Source organism: Tenrec ecaudatus, unplaced genomic scaffold, assembly GCF_050624435.1.
Source record: "Tenrec ecaudatus isolate mTenEca1 unplaced genomic scaffold, mTenEca1.hap1 Scaffold_1491, whole genome shotgun sequence".
Classification (NCBI taxonomy): Eukaryota; Metazoa; Chordata; class Mammalia; order Afrosoricida; family Tenrecidae; genus Tenrec; species Tenrec ecaudatus.
Window position 1 is genome coordinate 162501 of NW_027457978.1, and position 10000 is coordinate 172500.

Sequence of the window (10000 nt, forward strand, 5' to 3'; positions counted from 1 at the left end):
ACCCGGGTCCCTTCCCTCACAAACCAAATTCAGGGCCAGATCCGAGTTACTTTATCGCAGAAATTTGGGACCCCGCAAGGAACACGCGCGCAGACGCAAAAGGGCCACGGGTAAAATCTTTTAGAATCTTTTGAGCTCTTTGACCGCCCCCTGGCCGGGCCTTCTCAACCCGACGGGGGCAGCACTAAATGACATCTACGCGCACTTTACACGTCCAAGCAAGGGCACACACAAGCCCCGGAAAGGGTTAAGAGCCCCCCCTTACGAGGAGGGGCTACCGCACTCTAAGGCGGCCCCTTATCGGGGACACATCTCTTCGCGGGGCTCCCCACAACCGCGACGACGCGACGGGAGCCCCAAACGGGGTTTTTGCGACTTCCCACGAGACACCGGGCAGACACAGCATGCGACCTCCCAGCCCGCTCTCGCAAGCACTCCCATGACGGGGGAGATCTCACATGTGTCCAGGGTTAAAGGCGAGATGACACGGCTTCCCAGAGAGCGCTGGGACACACGGCAGAGAGGGCAACGCCTCCGGCGAGACGCACCCAACCCCCCACGGGGTTCGACACACCGTCTCGACCCCCCCAGAGTGCTTCCGGCTCCAAGAGAACCGGCACAGCACGCACCCAACGGCACCAGGGCGGTGGTGGGCCAGAGGGGTAAACGACCAGATACGGGAACGACACCGCGGCTCGGCCTCAGGCACCTGAAGGGACAACCTGGAGCGCTCCAGGGGCACCGGCAAAGGGCCGATCCAAGCACAACCCCGTGCGGACCTCGGCAGGTGCACGGTGAAGGAGGAGGGAAAGACCATCCCCGCCACGGGGAAGACCCATCGCCAAGCAAACGAGCGCGGGATGGCCGCTCGGGCCGACAGACCCACGCACGCCCAGCAAGCCCACGCCGTGAGGCAAGAGGAGCGAGCGTGCGAGGGCGAACCGGATTCCGCACCCCTGCCTCGCCCACGCACCGACAAGCGAGTGGTGGGAGAAGAGGCTAGGGGCCCGCGGACAGAGCGAGAGGAGCGGTCCCATTCGCCATGAATGTCCGTCCCTCGTCTGGCGCGGCTTAGGTCCGGCTCGGGAGAGCGCGACAGCACCACATCGATCGGGGTTGCGTTCAAAAGCCAAGTCACTCGAGAGAGACCGAGAGGAAAAAAAACAAAATACCCTGTCGGGTGCTGGGGGAGGTCAGGGAAGGAAAAAGGCCCGGTTTCTGCCTCCGCCAGACCCACACCCAGGGCCACTGAAGGACAGCCGCCAAAAGGACACGGAAAGTGCCTGACACGGGAGACGGAGCCCATGGGGCGTGGAAGGCGCTCCGCTAAGCGTTGGCACGGCTGCCCGGGATGCCTGCAGCGGGCAGAGAGCGCGGGGAGCACAGAAGACCCATCCCGCCAACCTCTCTGTGAGTCCCGCCACCCTCAAGAGCACTGGAGGCCAGAGGAGCACAGCACCACAGGGTCGGGACACAGCTGGACTCGCGAGAGCCGGCGCACGGGCCTCAAAGCGGGCGACTCACGCGGGATCGAAGGGACCGCGCGCCACGGGCCATCGGTAACCCAAAGGCGACCCAGGGAACCAACGCACATGTCCAGAGCATCAAACCGACCTCTTCAGTGAGCGCCACTGAAGATGAGCGTGTCAGCACCTATCTGGTGGCCCAAAATGACCGAGTTCAGCGAAAGAAATACCACGCCAGGAGACGGGGTGGTGGCTTCTCCCCACGGGGCACCCCCCGGAACCGCGTTTCGGCCAAAGGCCTGCCACAGTGACCCCATAGCACTCACTCCTGGAGGTCCTAGGGCCCTCTGGTCAACCTCCTGAGAATCAAGGATGGGGGGGTAAGAGGGGCAGCGTGCCCTCGCGCGACGCAGGTGCCGCACACCGGAGGTCCCGCACATCGGCGCGGCCGGCCACCGATGTGGAAGCATATGTGAGGAACTTGGACATTTTTCTTAGGCTCCGCCCGAGGAGCCAGGGGACTCGGGAGTCGCCGAGGAGCGAACCGCCACTCGCCGGGTGACCGCGAGCCACCAAGGCCGGTCCCTGGACCCACAGTGGGGACTTGAGAAACCCTCAAGCGCCGCCTGCCATGTTGCCGGGCGGGCAGTGTCCAGGCCCGGGTAGTAAACACCGAATTTCCGTGCGACTGAGCCACCAGGGCCGTTCCACGGGCCACAAGTGGGTTCCTGGAAAAATTCAAGCACCGCTTCGGGCGGTCCGGCCTCCGGACGGGTGGGTGAGTGAGTGAGTTTCGGGCGGCTGAGCGCCCTGTGCTGGTCGACCAAGTGCTGACCGACAAACACCAGTGACAGAGGCGGCAGTGAAGCCCGCCAACCCATAAGGCTGCAGGTACAAGCTCGGGCCACCGCTCCCGGGCCGGCGCTCTGTCACCGCCGGGACGACACAAGTGACACCGCCGGCGTCCTGGAACTCTGGGGCCGGCGACACAGGCCGCTCCGGTCCCATCGCGTTGGCGACAGAGCTCCGGAGAGAAAGTGAAAGTGACCGCTAGGTGGCGGACGACAACCGGCAGGAAGCGCGGCGGCGGGACGAATGTGCGTCGCTAGCCGGCAAGAGCGCGTCGTCGGCCGGACAGTCGCCTAACTTAGACCCGGCCCGCCGCCGCAGCGGCCGCCGCCGCCGGCGTCCTGGAACTCGGGGGCCGGCGGCGACACAGGCCGCTCCGGTCCCTTCGCGTTGGCGACAGAGCTCCGGAGAGAAAGTGAAAGTGACCGCTAGGTGGCGGACGACAACCGGCCGGAAGCGCGGCGGCGGGACGAATGTGCGTCTCTAGCCGGCAAGAGCGCGTCGTCGGCCGGACAGTCGCCTAACTTAGACCCGGCCCGCCGCCGCCGCCGCCGCCGCCGCCGCCGCCGCCGCCGCCGCCGCCGCCGCCGCCGCCGCCGCCGCCGCCGCCGCTTTTCACCGCTTTTCACCGCTTTTCACCCCTTTTCACCCCCACCCTCCCTCCATCCTCCAGTTGTTATCGTCACTGATCCCGAAGTGAACATCTCTCCTGGATTCCCGGAAAGCCATCTGAAAGGAGATTCAGTCGACAATGGTGATTTCATCTGCCTGTAAAAATAGACATACGTCTGGCTCTCGAATACCTTTAAAAGTGTTTTTAGGGAGTAGGGAGTTATGAGACCGGCTCTTCCGTCTCAAAAGTTTGCCTGCCGGAGAGACACAGGAAAGAAAGTTGTTGTGATTGCAGAATGCTCTGTTGTGTCTAGTCTAGTATTGCCACGATTAGAAAATCATCATCATCATCATCATCATCATCAAAGCTACAGGGAAGAAGAGAATGCTGTAGAATCAAATGGGATGACCATTGTCGTCCTATTATTCTGAGCAGGATAGGATGGCGGTATTGTTGGTATGACATGCGGCTGAAATGCAAGTTTAAATGGTTTAAAAGCAAAACAAAACAAAACACCTGATCTTCCCCCTACAACCAACCAACCAACCAACCAACCAAAAAGTTTGGGTAAGAATTGGATTGCATTGCGGGGGTGGCAGGTGATGGGTGGGCATGTGGGTGTTAGGTGGGATAAGGAGAACTCAGGTAGGATAGTCCTCAGTGGCTGCTCTGAATGGAAATCGATCATCACTCCTCAAGGAAGGGCTACCCCACACACACACACACACACACACACACACACACACACACACACACCACACACACACACACACACACCACACACACACACACACACCACACACACACACCACACACACACACACACCACACACACACACACCACACACACACACACACACACACACACACACACACACACACACACACGGTGATCATGCATCATCTCCTGACTGCTTGGGGTCAGTCAGAGGTTCCTGGAGCCACATTGTAAGCTCTTCTTCGGATGGTTTCCCCCACCCCACCCCCTGCAACTGTGATCTCCCTGGAGAGGAAACCTGCCGCCGCCGCTGCCAGCCAGTCATGATGGGTTTGGTGGCAGTTCTGTCCCCTTGAGAAGAATTGTAGCCCCGGTTGGTTTCCAAGACAGTCCAAAAAGCCACACACTCCAATCAATCAAATGAGCTTTTAGTGAAAGCCAGCGGGTGAATGGGCAACCCGGGAGGAGTCAGTGGGTCCCGAGAGCACAGCAGAACACACTCAGCTTTTTAGCCACCATCAAACCACCAGCAGGGTGATCAATCGTTGACACACGCAGTTCAGTTCCTCGAAGTGGGAACGTTTGGGGGAGAATTCCCAATGTTTGCAGTCCTCAGGCTGAGGTGTCCCTAGCCACTGCTTATCTCAAAACTGCTTGGTCGGGCGGACCATGTGCGTGTGGGTCAAGCCTCAGCCAAAATGACAGAAGCCAAATTCAGCAGGTTATTTATCAATTACTAAGGTGTTTCAGCCTGCCTGCACACACCCCCTGTACCCCCCACCCACCTCCAGCCATGGCCCATCAACCACTTAATCAATAAGTGGTTATTGATCTATACATTGGATTTTTGTTTGTTGGATTGGAGGGGGGGGGGTGTGTCTCTTTCTGCCCCAGCGTTAGTTACTTACAACATGTGGGCCCAATCAATGACCCCTCCGATTTCGGCAGAAAGACATGAAGGATCTATTAAAAGATGGAACGAGGACAAACGGGTGCATAAACAAATGTGGCGAAGAAAGCTGATGGTGCCAGGCTATCAAAAGAGATAGTGTCTGGGGGTCTTAAAGGCTTGAAGGTGAACAAGCGGCCATCTAGCTCAGAAGCAACAAAGCCCACATGGAAGAATCACACCAGCCTGTGGGATCACAAGAGGACCTGATGCAAAGGGATTAAGTGGAGAGCAAATGCTTTGAAAATGATTAGGGCAAAGAATGTACAGATGTGCTTTATATAATTATGTATGTATATGTATGGATTGTGATAAGAGTTGTATGAGCCCCTAATAAAATGTTTTAAAAAGAAAAATACAAAAGTATGTAGGACAACAGGAAAGTGGGTGAAGGGAGACGCCCGACAGTATCAGAGATGACAAAATAATAATAATTTATAAATTATCAAGGATTAATGAGGGAGGAGTATCAAGGAGGGAAGGGAACCATGAGGACCTGATACCAAGGGCTCAAGCAGAAACTAAATGTTTTGAGAATGATGATGGCAACAAACGAACAAATGTACTTGACATAATGGCTGGCTGGCTGGCTGGCTGGCTGGCTGGATTGTGATAAGTGGTATGGGCCCCAACCATCCCGGTAGGAATGAAATCTCCTAGGGGCCTTCATGGGAGGACTTGTGTCTCTCAAATGCTGAAATCCGCAGAAGGGGGAGTGTGTGGGGGGGGGGAGGGGAGAATCCTCAGGGGTCCAGGGGAAACCTAAGACCTGCAGGCCTGCCGCCTAGCTCCCTTCCACCCAGCCACCCAGCAGCCCCAAGCCCGCCCCCTCACCCACCCACCTGAAAAGGCTCCGAAGGAAGGAAGGAAGGAAGGCAGGAAGGAAGGCCGGGGCTTGATTAACATATGAAGCCAGCTCTTTTAGCATCTCAATCCCCTGGTCTCTGGCTAGAGAGCCACCGTTGGCCTCAGGGCGACCGGTTTTTCGGTTGTTTTTTTTTTTTTATTCTGTTGTTCATCTTAGTTTGGACTTTGACCCTAACTCGGGCAAGTGAACTAGAGGTTGCTTGTGTGTGGGACGCCCAGGCCGGGATGGGGAAGGGAGTGGGGAGCGAGCGGCGATCGATCCAGAGGAGCCCGTCGGGAACTGCAACCCCCACCCACCCGCATGGTCACGGAAGAGGGAGGCCTGAGGGGTCTTCAGAATCGCGGCTGGGTCCTGCTGGCCCATCTAGCGAAGCTGGAGCTTCCAACCGCCAGCACTGGGACTCAGTCCAAAAGCGGCGGCTCCGATCCCAGAAAATAAACACACACACCGCCCTCGTGAATCTCTAGCAGTTGTCGTGATGAGAACAGGGGGCGCACCGCCCTATGAGCGGAGTGGATTGGGAACCAACCGAGTGCTTACAAGGGGTGAGGGAGAATTTGGCAAACATCCTAGGCACCCGGTATGCGTGTGTGCTTTGTTTGTTGGATGGCTAGTCAGGTGTAGGTAGGGTGTGTGTGTGTGTGTGTGTGTGTGTGTGTGGTGTGGTGTGTGTGTCCACCCCCCACCCCAGCAAGTCATTTGACCGGTCTCCTGTTTTTATTTTTTAAAGGGGGAAAAGCAAAAACTCAAGAATATAGGAATGGAATGGAAGAGGGGAAGAAAGAAACTCTTCTTCAAGAGGAGGAAAGGCCTGAGGCCTGACACTCGTCGGTCGTAGAAAGACTTGAGAGCTTTTTCATGAAAGTCAGGAAGAACGCAGGCAGGCAGGCAGGCAGGCAGCGAGTGACAGACGGTGGGACAGAGGGAGGGACTGATGGAAGGAGGCTGCCCAGTGTCTAGGCCGCTAGAAAACACACATTTGAAAGGAAGGAAGCTAAAGAATATGGACAAAGGTGCCTGCGTGAGGAAGGAGGGAGAGTCCTCATCTGAGCACTAGCATTACAAGATGGAATGAGATCATCTCACCCCTGGGGCAAGGACAACAGCAAAGTGGGTGAAGGGAGACGTCCAACAGTGTAAGACATGACAAAATAATAGCCACTGAAGGCACGCTCAGGGACAGCGAGTGAAAGTCCAAGATCCATCCGTTTTTGAGTCTGCATGTGAGTGAAGTGGATTCAGTTGGAGCTTCCATTCTAGGTTGATGGTGGGAGAGAGACCTAAATCCATTCGAAGAAGTGGGTTCTGCCTGCCTCCATGGGTCCTTTTTGGCTTCTCATGGGAAGGCGGACTGATGGACAGGCGGGCAGAGTGTGTGTTTTTACACCATGATTCACAAACACACACACACACCCCACATAACACACCACCACCACCACCAACTACCACCACCAACCTGCCTCCCTCCCTCCCTCTCTCAGCCAGGGGAGGAGCAATCTGTCCTGTCTTCAGGAACTTCAAATCCCTGAAGGAAAAGAGCAAGAGCGTGGTGTGTGTGCGTGTGCGTACAGTACCAGGGCCACCAGGTCAAGTTTCAGGAGTGCCTTGAACCACGCTTTAGTCAATGCAATCGTGCTGCAGCAGCAGCAGCAGCAGCAGCAGCAGCAGCAGCAGCAGCAGCAGCAGCAGCAGCAGCAGCAGCAGAGCCACCACCTCTGCCCGCCCCAAACCTACTAACTCACCACCCCTGGTGCCCTCTGTTTGAAGCGGATCAATCCCATCAAACGGACAGAAGCATCACATTGTGTTTGTCACGCTTAGGTTTTATTATTCACTGCCTGCCATCGTATATATGGGGATAAGGGGCTGAAGGTTCAAACATACGCCCTCCCTTCCCACCCTCCTCTCGCCACGCAGACCCTCTTCCTTTGTGAAGAGAAGTGATGGATGGATGGACGGACGGACGGATGGAGGGATGGATGGATGGATGGGGGGAGAGACAGACACACACACACACACACACAGAAACTTCACGCAGGAGAGCCTTCTCTAGGCTCTCAGAGGAAAGGATCGGAGTGATTGAGAGTAGGAGCGGGAGCGGTGCGGTGGTCGGCCCACCGGTAGCGCCACAGCGCGCATGCGCGCGTGGCCGAAGGCTCGCCCGGACCGGGGAAACGCCCGACGATTCCCCCTAGCGGCGACGAGGAAGAAGACAAGATATCTTCTCCGAGGCTGCTGGTCTACCCACCTTTCGCGTCCGGGGGCGGCGGCCCGAGTTTGCCGGGCGAGGCCGGCCGCGCGGCCGGCCTCGCCCGGCAAACTCGGGCCGCCGCCCCCGGACGCTCCTCCACTCTTTCCTTCTCTTCTCTTCTCCCTCGCCACTCTCCGCCGCCCTGGTCGACCCGAGCCGACCCAGGGACAGGGAGACAGGCGCGCACGCGCGCCTCTTAGCCGGCAGGGAGAGACAGACGGGATGCGCACGGCTGGCTGGCTGGCTGGCTGGCTGGCTGGCCCGCCCGCGCGCCTGTCGGGCAGCGGGGACACCCACAGACGCAGCACACACAGACAGACACAGACGACCCCCTCAACACGGCAGACTCGGCCAGGGACGCACACCGGGCCACCAGGTGAAGCGAGCGGGCGACAAGGGTCCAACCTCCCCGCCCTCGCGCCCCGTGGCCCGGAACGCCCGACCCGGGCACGCGAGCAAGCGAGCGACACAAAAAAAAACCTCGTGTGTGTCAAGGGCCGACTTTCACAATGACATCACAGCCACCGGATCGTGCTGCCTCTGCCTGTCACCTAACTCCCCCTCATCGCTACCCTAACCTCCCCACCAACTAACTCCCACTCCCACTCTCACTTCCTTCCTACCCTACCTACCTATGTGCTACCTACCTCCCCAACAACTCTCACACTCACTCTCACTCTACCCTACCTATGCCCTAACTCACCTCCCCACCTAACTCCCACTCTCACTTACTCCTTCCTTCCTTCCTTCCTTCCTTCCTTCCTTCCTTCCTTCCTTCCTTCCTTCCTTCCCTATCCCCTACCTTCCTTCCTTCCTCCCCTATCCCCTACCTACCTCCCCTATCCCCCACCCTACCTACCTACCTACCTACCTACCTACCTACCTACCTACCTACCTACCTACCTACCTACCTACCTACCAACCACACACAAAACGCGAAGTAATGTAACAGCTAATTTAGTCCACAACGATGCAATGCACCCGGGGGACGGGGGAGCGCGGCTCAGCTTGAATCACTTCCATTAAATAGTTAATAGCCTGGAAATCCTTCCTCTTGCAACGGCTGCTCCGTCCAAGGTCAAGGAAGCAAGACTGCAGAGCAGAGTCTTCCAGAGAGCGATGCATTCCGTCCAGCCGGAGGCAGCAGGCAGCAGGCAGCCAGCCAGCTGGGTCCCCCCACGCTTAGCCAGATCACCGAGCTCCAGCGACGTGTACCATCAACGCCAGCGGCACGGCAACGCACATCTGAAAGGGGGAGAAGGAAAAAAAAAAATCAAGCTTTAACGGCAGGATCCATGGGTCGGGCGCCCCCACACACAGGTTGTAGACATTAGCTCACAATTGGAGGCAGACAACTAGCTAAGGCAGTCACACAGTGGGGCAACACCGCCAGAGAGCGAGAGAGCCTGGGGCTTGCTGGCAGACGCATTTCTCTCTCTGCCCACCGGACCCAAACCACGACCTTATCACACCCCAACTCTTCTTAATGTAAGGCCAGGTTTGGCACAGTAAGCCGGATCACACCGCCCAACATAGCACGCTCGCCACCCCTTCTATAAGTGAAAGGAAAACCTCTTCGCCACCTGAGCATGAACCCACCCCCTCCCGTGTGGGCCTCTCAATGAAAACCAAGGTGAGCAACAGAGACGGTGGCGGACGTGCCGTGCCGCGCCTCCCCTCCCGCAAGTCACATCCACCCGCCTGTTGGACATCAGGGCTTCGCCCGCCCCCAACCTCTCTGCCTTCCTTGGAAACCTAATGAAAACGCCCCGCCCGCCCGGGCCACCTTGACGTAATTAATACAGACCTCGCTAATAGGCGCCGCTGAACTTTTCCCCTGCCTGGCCTGTGTTGGCCAGGCGTCCTTTGCAACACCCCCCAAGAATGTTCACCCCCGGTGGGGGGCGGGAGGAAGGACAGCCCCCTACAACGAACCCCGGGTTCCATAGGCTAAATCGGACAGCGGGGGGGGGGGGGGGGGAGGGAGGGAGAGAGAGAGAGAGAGAGAGAGAGAGATGGAAAATAACAGAGGCAGACACAGCTCAGGGGTATAAAGCTTGCTCACTCTCAGCTGCACCTGGTGGTCCCCCACCCCCCTCCCCTAGATTCAACGGGGCAGCCTAACCCTGCTCACTCTCCAGTGGGCTCAACCTCTACCACTACCACCCTGATCGGAAGCGAGCGGGGTCCTTCCTCCCTCCCTATGGTGGCACAAACAGTGGTGTCTGTCTGCTTGCTCTAAAAGGCTGACCACCCTGAGGGAGAGTAACCCAGAACCTACCTTGG